At 39.3% G+C, this 6,441-nt stretch overlaps 1 non-coding gene across 1 annotated transcript; it reads left to right on the forward strand.

The window, feature by feature from the left end:
- The first annotated feature begins 669 nt into the window (after window positions 1–669).
- Window positions 670–795, forward strand: LOC112316633 (U6atac minor spliceosomal RNA). The gene has a single exon (XR_002976032.2). It is a non-coding gene; the product is annotated as a U6atac minor spliceosomal RNA (small nuclear RNA).
- The last annotated feature ends 5,646 nt before the right edge of the window (window positions 796–6,441 follow it).

Consider the following 6,441-nt stretch of genomic DNA (forward strand, 5'->3'; position numbering starts at 1 on the left):
TTCAGTCATTTTGAATGTGACGGCCACACAGTACACATGCTCACTCAACGGTGTCTACTGCCCCCACTGACTAGTACAGTGCAGTCATCATTGTTCATGCCTGCGCATTGCAGTCCACTCTCCTAGGCTGCCAGGTCACATCCATGTTGCACAAACCATCCTCGTTATATTAACAATGGCTGGACTTTTTGTGCTCATATTTATCTATGTACACAAACATGTATACACTTGAGTTAAACGTCTAGTAAAGCTTATTTCATGTTTTGAGTTTTATTATTTATAACTACTAATTCCTATTATCATGATAAAGGTGTGGCTTGAAAGTGCACATTTGAGTATTGTTAAAGGTAAATACAACTATCAGGTAGCCCAGAGCAGTGGTTACAATCATGATTCCAGTGACCAGAGTCGGACCCGTTGGGCCAACAGCATGCATTACAGAGTAGTATCTCTGTAGTACCTGCTAGTGTTTTAATATTTATCCAACAATTGAAGGATTGAATACTCAATTCAATGTTCAGTGGAATAATTCAATAACCGAAGGTCTAAATGTTAGGCATTCTTCTGATCCTATAACATTCTCAAAATGTTACAGAGGTACAGGGAATAAGACGCATAATGGGTAGCCATAAAATAGATGAAGAGGGGTTAAGAAGAGTATAGGAAAGAGTGTTGTATCAAAGGAGAGAAGGTTAGCACTCCCCTTGACAAGGATGGAAGAGGCCCTTGGGCCTAACAACACGCATACGGTTAAGGCATTGCCACTTACTTCGTGGCATCTAACCACTGTTTTTGAACTGGAGAGCATTATGCTAAGTGAAATAAGCCAGACGGTGAGGGACAAATACCATATGATCTCACCTTTAACTGGAACATAATCAACAGAAGAAAAAAGGAAACAAAATATAACCAGAGACATTGAAGTTAAGAACAATCTAACAATAGTCAGGTGGGAGTGGGGAGGGGACAGTGAGGAGAGGGGATTACAGGAACTACTATAAAGGACACATGGACAAAGTCAAGGGGGAGGGTGGAGGTGGGGGAGGGAGGTGGGTTCAGCTGAGGTGGCGTGGAGGGAGGGGGAGAAAAGGCATACAACTGTAATTGAATAACAATAAAAATTAAAAAAAAAAGAATAGTACAGGAAAGAGAGAAGCCAAAGAACTTGTATGTACAACCCATGGACATGACGTAAGGGAGGGGGGGAATGCTGGAAGGGGTGGGGTGCAGGGCAGACTGGGGATGAAGGGGAGAAAAAACTTGGGAAAACTGTAACAGCATAATCGATAAAATATACTGAAAAATAAAATAAGATAAAGAAATTTTCAGTATTATGTTTCAATAGTTTTCCTTTTTAAAAGAAACAAATGTAGAACAAATAAAACTTATTTACTATTCGATGCATAGAAGAACATAATGGGTTGGAGTCTATATTACTATTTATATGATGTTATACAAGTCAATTCTATACATTTGGAATATTTTACTATGCATTAAATATAATTAGAACTTTGGATCCTAAAATATATGTTCTAAATGTTTTTGCCTCAGTCTTTCATTAATTTTAAAATAGGATTTTCCAACCTATTTTAAGTAGGCCTATAATTTGTGTCTTGGATGATACTTATGCTAAAGGCAAATTTGCTTTTATTCCCTCCATCTGTTCTTTGTTCTTTGCCTCCTTGCAACAATAGGCCTTCTCCCATTATAAAACCTATGCAACTCACTGTGTTACTTTGCTGTCTATTGTGTTCACCTTCCAGGATTCTCCCCAAGTTTCCTGAACCCCCCCAAAAAAAAACCCTGGTAAGGTAGACCAAAGATCCATGGATGATCTCTATAAAAAAACTATATTACAAGTTATTACCATCTCTTCTACTTTCAATATTATCTGTCGAGGGGAAACCACCTGTTACAGGTTGTTCCGAAAAAGAAATGTTCAAGTCTTCACCTCTGTGAATTTGAGCTTTTGTGGAAATAAGGTTTTTGCAGACAACAATCAAGCTAAGATTAGGCCATTTTGGATTCATGTGGACCTCAACCTAATGTTATCCTTAAAAAGTAGGGAAATTTGGATGCACAGAAGACACACAGAGAGAACTCCACGTGAGAACAAAGGCAGAGACTGGAGTGATGCATAGACAAGTCAAGGAATGCCAAGGACCGCTGGCAGTCCAGAAGCTAGGAAGAAGCAAAGAAGCAAATGTGGGGAGGGAGGGATCTTTCTGAGGCACTTTACTCTAGATGTGCTTTGCTCCTTGGCCTCTGCCACTTGCCACCTAAGGCAATGGAACTGAACCCACGTCTGAGGGGTCAGCACATGTCTTCTCTAGGTCAAAACTCTCTTTGATGTTCTGATATAAAGCTTGGCTAAATTTTTTTGAAATTAAAAAATACATAAAAGTCCAAAGAAAAAATGTTATTTCCATCACCTACAACTAACTACTATTTATATCCTCTTATATTTGTTTTGCTATATTACTTTTTAAAAATTATTCATGCCCTTTGAGGTAATTTAGACAAGAAAGAAATCTAGAAATATAAGCCTTTAAGAACTTGTGTTGTCAATATTAAACAACATTCTAGACACCACTGATGCCTGTGCACCTTTTTTTATATATGGGCAGATAAAATATCGCTGATGGATGGGTACCTAGAGAGAAAGATAAAAATACTTTAGTAAAAATGGTAACTCTAAATGCTATTGTAATTAAAATATTAAACTTTCTTGAATTTAATGTAATCAAAACAGCAGGAAGTGAAATTGAGGGAGTTGTCAAGCTTCACGTGTCTCTTTATCATAGGAAAACTCATTTCCTAAAATTCGTCTCTAAGGTTAATAAAAACAAAATACAGGTGTCAACATTAAAAACATTCAGGTATTGGAGCCATTCCATGCTTCAAATTTAGAAAGCGTTGATCTACTCTCTGCGTGAAGGACAGGGATGTTCTTCCTCCCTTCCTCCTTGTTGTGAATTAGGCCGGTTTTGTATCGTCCAGGTTGCTGCGAGCACATCCAGTTCTTTACAGTTCTCATGGTCGTTCTGCTCTCTGTTCAAACAGATTCAGAGTAAACACCGTGATTTCACTTCTTGATTCTCTGTTCCTGAATTCTTTAAACATCTGAATTTTGTTATCAAGGCTTCAGAAGGGCTCATGGGTGTTATTTCCCTAAGTAATTTCATGATTGAAAAGATGACCTTTGAAATAAAACGACATACTAACTGAAATAGAATATTCCTGACAACACTTTCTTTCAGTGAGAGATTTATAGATTACTAATCCTCAAAATTTTAATATGCACAGAAATCTCCTGGGGACTTGTTAAAAATGCAGATTGAATAAGCTTGGCATTGGGCCTGAGACTCTGCATTTCTAACAAGGACCGAGGTATTGCCCATGCTACTCACTTGTGCCACTTTGAGTAGCACATTTGTGGACTTTGCTTTATTGTGTTGGGATCCCGGATGCTGCTATAAAGTAATTTAACACCAGCTTTATTTCTCCCTTGAAGATGACTTGCTTTTTCTGCCTGAATGTGTGGAGAATTCTTCTGTCCTTGAGATTCAGTCATACTGGATTTGAGCATTCTCTATCAGACTAACAAGAAAAAAAATGGGTTCTGTGTTCTTTTACATGTGGAAATGTGTTCTTAACTTATAGTATATTCTTCTTGAAATACATATTTAAATACATCTTCTGTGTCCTCTGATGGGGCCCCTATTTCATGGAGAGAAGTTATTCTTATTGGATTATTCTTATTTGTCTGTGCTCTGGGTCTTTTACCATCATCTCTATTGCTTTATTCTCTGTGTTTTTATATGCATGCAATCACTCTGATTATCCAAAGCTCCTCTATGTCACTAATCTAATGTTCAGTAATGTCTACTCTATCATTATTTTTAATGTTTTCACTTAGTTTTGTAATTACCATATTTTGCCATGTATAATGCGCACCCATGTTTTGTGTGCCTTATACACAGGATTATTATACCCATGGTATGTACTCATTATACCCATGTATAATGCACATCCTTATTTTTCCCCTCGAAAAATTGAGCAAAAAAGTATGTATTATACATGGTAAAATACCCATGTATAATATACCATGGGTATAGGACCTTTTTATGGTTTTTCTTAGGCCAATGTTACCCCCTTTTATTCTGTTCTTGACTTATATTTTCCTCTCAGCTGTGCCTTTTGTATGCCATATTCCCTCTTCCCCTCATGTATTTGCACAGTTACCAAGCTATTGCTTTTGCTAAGGCTTGAGTGCCTCTGTTTCACCTGAAATAATGCAGTGAGTTCTTGACAATATTTTTTCAGAGTGCATTACACCTGCTTATTCAATCTTTGGACCGTTTTCCTCAAGTCAGAGTGTAGTCCTGGAGTCTCATTAGAGAGAGTGAGACTCACTGTTCATTTATCGATCTCAGATTCTCATCCTCAACAGCAGCACAATGTTGTGATCAATGGAAAATATATAGATTTGGTTATTCAGATAACCAAATATATTTCTCATATACATATGTGGGCTCCACCCACAGTTCCTGGCTCACAGCTCCCCCAATCCCTGTAACTTCCTAAACAATAAGAGCAATGGAAGCATCTTTTGTTATAATTTTGGTCTCTCATCCTTAGTTTCTATAAATGCTTTGGGCTCCTATAGATGAAATGGGTGTCTTATTATTCATAACATGTCCCTTTCCACTACTCCTGGTTTGTATTAATGCGGTGACTTTGGGAAAGCAACTAAAAATGGGGACTAGTTGCCAGTGGAACTAACAGAGAATACTGGGTTAGAATTTTCCGTATTACCTCCTGATTTCTGGGGAGAGGAGGGGGCTGGAGGAACCAATTACCAATGGGCAATAATTTAATCAACCATGCGTATGTAATAAAGCAGAAAAAACAGAGAGAGGGAGAGAGAGAGAAAGAGAGAGAGAGAAGGTTCAGAGCACTTCCAGGTTGGGGCACCAGAATGCTTCTGCTTCTATCTGCCACCATGCTGGGCTCAGAACTCCATGACGACAGAAGTCTCTTTGTTTGGTACCTTGCCTTCTGTATCTCTTTATCTAGCTGTTGACTAGTATCATTTAATATCCCTTGTAATAAACTGGTAATCTAGTGAGTAAATAGATTTCCTGAGTTTTGTGATCCACTCTAGCAAAGTATTCAAACCTAAGGAGGGGGTCATGGGAACCTCTGATGCATAGCCAGTTGGTTAGAGATACAGGTAACAACCTGGCCTTGTGACTGAAGTCCAAGACAGGGTTCCTGGGAACCTCCAATCTGTAGCCAGTTGGTCAGCACAGGTAAAGAACACCCTGGGCCCGGAACTGGCATCTGAAGTGGAGGGCGGTCTTGTGTGACTGGGCCCTTTACCTGTGGAATCTGATGCTGTCTCTGGGTAGAACTGAGATGAACTCTAAAACAACCAGCTGATGTCTTGAGTATTGCTTGGTGGCATCGGGGAAAACATCACACATACACACACACATTGGAATTGGGTACAAAACCCAAAATTAACCATTTTACTAATCCCCAGTTCAAAGAGAAAAAATAAAGTGAATGATCCAACCTAATTTGGCAGTCTCCGGAGTTGGGACGAGAATTTTTCACTAAGGCTTTTTGGAGGCAGGGCGATGGGTGGGACATCATAGGGGCAGTATAGAGCCAAGTCCTTCTTGGTTTTCTCTGTAGACTCTTCTAGTTCTTGTTGACCTTTTCATTGTTCATTGAAGTTGCTGATTTTTCCCCCCTGGTGATCCTTTTAAAATCTAAGTGAGGTCCTATCACTTCGTTATTCACAGTTTTCCAGTGGCTCCCGATCTCTCAGAGAGCGAAAGCAGAAGACCTCGCTCTGGCTCACTGGATCCATAAGGATCTGTCTCTGTCCTCACTTCCACCACCTCCTTGACCTTATCCATTCTCATTTTGCTTATTCTGCTGAGGCCAGCTGGCCTTGTTATTCCTCAAGCACACCAAGTGTTTCTGCCTCAGGGCTTTCTACCTGGAACATTCTCCCCTCCCCAACCCCACCCCATATCCTGAGGGTTTGCTCCTTCTCTTTCTTTAAATCTTTGCTCAAATATCCCCTCAAAGCGACCTCTGTCCAAGTTACTTTGAACTGCAGTCCTCAATTCTTTCCCTTCTTGCTGTTTTCACTTTTCTCCATAGCACCTATTACTTTCTACTATGCCCTTTCATCTATTTCTTCAATTTAATCACTGACTATCCCTCCTACTCTGCTCCCTGCTCTCTCCCAAGGTAAGCTTCACGAAGGCAGAGATTTTTCTTGCTAAAATAGTACCTGGCACATGGAGAGTATTTAATGAATGTTGGTTGAATCTTTGTATTTGTCTTTGTTGCTGTTTATTTTGCTTATCATGACATCAAGGGAAAGAAAGTCTTTTTCTCCTGCCCCTTCAACTCGTCTCA

The sequence above is a fragment of the Desmodus rotundus genome, chromosome 9 (assembly GCF_022682495.2).
Source record: "Desmodus rotundus isolate HL8 chromosome 9, HLdesRot8A.1, whole genome shotgun sequence".
NCBI lineage: Eukaryota > Metazoa > Chordata > Mammalia > Chiroptera > Phyllostomidae > Desmodus > Desmodus rotundus.